Here is a 4032-nt window from a genome sequence, read left to right as displayed (position 1 = left end):
ACATTTAAATATCTATATACACTTTTGGGCGATCTTTCTGTTTCTTAGAGATAACTTTAGATCTTATTTTCGTGCTAAAAAACATTGTGTGGAGTGAATGGTTACCTCTATGGAAATATATACACACACGTTATACATACATGTGTGCATAGATGAATATATAAATACATTTATATATCTATATACACTTTCGGGCGATCTTTCTGCTACTTGGATATAGGGGCGATGTTTCGCTTGTCGTAGCACACGTTTCCGTCGATTTCCGTAAAAAATGTAAACACTGAATCGGCCATACATACATACATACATACACACACACATACATACACACACAACACACACACACATACATGCATACATACATATACACATAAACCGAGTAAAAAATTTCAGTTATCTCTCTCTTCACACATTACTCTCTCTGTCTCTTCACACACACTAACAGAAGCACTTCACTTACACACATACTGTCTGTCTCCCACACTCCATCAAACACACATACACACACATGTTACATCAATGCGTCCCATGCACGGTAACTTCAAAAGAACTTCCCTCGTCATACAATCGCTTTCTCTTAGTCTCTTTCGCTCTCATTACTTATGTAAAAAAATAATTTTTTTACGGAAATCGACGGAAACCTGTGCTACGACAAGCGAAACATCGCCGATATAGGTCTTATATTCGTCCTAAAATACTTTCCTGTCACACACTCACGCACACGCACGCACACACACACACACACACACACGCACCCTCACACACACACACGCACACACACACTCACACACACGCACGTTAGCTTACAATTTTATTTATATATTTGCGTGTCTATGTGTGTAAAGAGGAAGTGGCAGACTGAAAGAGTCACTCACTACAAAAGGTGAATTACTTTCATTTTATTCCTTGCACACTGTGTGTGTGCGTGTGCGTGTGGTGTAAAACACGTTAAGAAAAGCATTTGACATACACACCAGAATGTGAGTTTTCTGTAAATTTTGGTCGGCCCGAGGCTATAGTAGAAGACACTTGCCCAAGGTGCCACGCAGTGGGACTGAACCCGGAACCATGTGGCTGGTAAGCAAGCTACTTACCACACAGCCACTCCTGCGCCTGTATATTTAGAACACTTCTCCATTTCGTTTAGAAATGAATTATCTATTGGTGAGGCTGGTATCTTATATCAAAAAGCAGTTTCTTTCCTGGCAGCCTTTGAATGTATCAGTGTCCATTAACGTTGATCTCCAGGGTTATGTGAACTGACACATCCCAGACTGTTGCTTTTGTTACTCGCAAAAGACTTTTTCTGATATAGTTTACACTACCTAATTTTTGTTTGTATTATATAAAGGCATTAATGCAGTGAGCTAACAGAATTGTTAGCAAGCTGCACGAAATTGCTTTGCTGTATGTCGCACGTCGCTACGTTCTGAGTTCAAATGCCGCAGAGGTCGATTTTGTCTTTTATCTTTTCGGGGTCGATAAATTAAGTACCAGTGAAACTCTGCAGTTGATGTAATCGACTTGTCCGCTAAATTTCCCACCTTTAGTAGTAAGGAACATATAAAATCACTAAGACAGCGAGCTGGCAGAATCGTTAGCACGCCGTCAAGAAACGCTTTGCAGTGTTTTGTCCTTTTACGTTCTGAGTTAAAATTCCACCTAGGTCGACTTTACCTATTATCCTTTCGGGGCCGATGAAATAAGTACCATTTAATATGTAATCGACTAGCCCCCACCACACCAACATTTCAGGTGTCGTGCCCAATATAGAAAGGATTATATGAAGTTAACATAACTTCCAGTAAACGTAATTTCCAAGTTTGCCGCGTCTCTTGTATTCAGTCTTTGTTAAATCTGTGTTTACTAGCGACTATATTTAAATTTTCTCTCACCAATATACTGAGCCACTGTTATGCATTTTCTTATTCTTGGCTACTTTGGAGATAGAAAATAGTGTTTTCTTTCTATTCATGTTTTAGGCAATTTATTTTAACATTCTTTTGTTCTTTACGAGTTATATTTATAATTCTACAGTGTTATAGTTGCGCAATTTCCATGTATCTCTGTGTTAATCTTAATATATAAAATCCGTTCTTTCTGTCTGTCTGTCTGATTGTGTGCTCATAACTCCAGTATTGTTCATCCGATCGCGCTGAAACTTTAAAAATGGATACATGAGAGAGCGGGGCGTTCCGTATTCTAAAAAGATTTTCAAAATAGTTTCAAGGTGAGAATCGCCATTTTTGTAATCTTTTTGTCCTGTTTGTTCCGCCATTAAGATCAACCAGTTGCTGAGACAGCCGGCACATACCATTTTGCTAACAGCAAGGGGAGTACAGGATGACATTCAGCCAAAACCGTCGCTATGCTGTCTCTCTAATGACATCCAATTCCACTTGAAGTGGTAGTATATATATTGTGTTGAGATTCGTTATCAATCAATTATCCTTATTGAGAAGAAACTGTCAAAAGTAACCACCCCATTGAATCACCAAACATCTCCACTGCTTAACACCGTCCAAGTTAACCCTCTTCACCTTTACAGCTGATATGAAAACTACGCAAAAAGAGAAAAAAATTAATTGCTATTATAATGCGGGAAATTTTGAGGTTAATAATATTAATCTTTAGTTACAGTTTCTCATTCAAACTTCATAATAGGTAGAATTGTCGGATTAAGACAGTAGGGTGTTTTGAGGGAGATTTGGCTGCTATTTCGAACAGGTATAGCTACTATGTAGAGGTCTCCCTCATTGGCTCATACATATATACATAAAATCGAAATAAAATATTTAATGTAACAATCGTCAAATACAAAAGCCAAGATCCATGCAATGTCGTGAACCAAAAAAATTTCCAGCTTCTTGCCTAATGGCGAGTCCAGAGCAATCTTTAATATCTTACTCTATTTCAATATTATGTCTCTATTGTAATGTGAGATAATACTTTCAGTTTGAAAGTAGTCTGTCCTATATATATATACATTCCTTATGCATTCCAAAACCGAGTTACAGATTTTCACGTATGGAACATCAAAAGATTCAGTACTATTTCAGCTACAAATTAAACTTAACCTCCATTCACATATTTGCATTTCAAAAATTTAACATTATAATCTTTTCCATAAATCAACTATCGTAAACATGCTATACGATGACGTCACATTTTCTATGTGTACCTTAAAAGACATCAATCATCACGACACACACCTTCACTCACTCACTCTATCTCTCGTTTTACTCTCTTTCTCTCACACACACGCGCACGCACGCATACACACACACATACGTCCATTTCATATAGACGTACATGCATCTTTCACTTTCTTTCTCTGTTCTTTTCGCTTTCTCTTCTTTCAATTTCTGCTCTCTCGAAATAAACTTTTACAGAATGAGCAGGAGAAACACAGAAAAGAAATAATCTCTCTAGAAACAAGTATAAAACAAGGAGGATTGTAGAAAACCGAAGGGAAGAGTCTGAAGAGAGATGAGATTTTCTCAATATCAGCAAATGCATGTTGCAGCACTTAATGCCGGATCATTAAATCAATGTTTTAATGATTAGACAGAGGTCCAGTAGAATAGCTCTCAGAAACAGACTACGTACAAATTCATTCTTCACAACTCCTGAAGCTGTTTTCAGACACGATCCATTCTATTCTTATAAAAATGATAACTGCCCAAATTGGTGTGGTAAATACAAATTGTCGTTAATGTAGGGCTTTAAAATTTTCAAATGAAACAAATGCAATATGCTGCTCAGGTGGTCAGATAACATTGCCAGCACTACCAGCTCCTTCTCAACTGCTTATGAATCTTCTAGAAGGCACTTCCATCCAGTCAAAGGATTTTCTGGACGATATCAGACAATACAATTCTGTATTTCAAATGACATCGTTTGGTGCATCAAAAAAGATAGATAAACATGAATTTATGTCGAGGTCAAAGTTCAAGGGCAAGTTTATCACCTCATAGGTTCCCTGTTATCAGCAAATGAACAAGCAATTTCGAATTTCAGGATTAAAGAATG

The 4032-nt window shown here is 37.4% G+C and overlaps 1 protein-coding gene across 1 annotated transcript in view; it reads left to right on the top strand.

Annotated features, from left to right (window-relative positions):
• Positions 1–3036: 3036 nt before the first annotated feature.
• Positions 3037–4032, top strand: part of LOC118766817 — a 31404-nt gene continuing 30408 nt past the window's right edge. The window contains exon 1 of the mRNA XM_036510600.1: positions 3037–3047. The gene's annotated coding sequence lies outside the window, so the exon portion shown is untranslated. The remainder of the gene's footprint in view (positions 3048–4032) is intronic.

Source organism: Octopus sinensis, linkage group LG18 (genome assembly GCF_006345805.1).
Source record: "Octopus sinensis linkage group LG18, ASM634580v1, whole genome shotgun sequence".
Taxonomy (NCBI): domain Eukaryota; kingdom Metazoa; phylum Mollusca; class Cephalopoda; order Octopoda; family Octopodidae; genus Octopus; species Octopus sinensis.
This window is presented reverse-complemented; position numbering and strand designations above follow the sequence as displayed.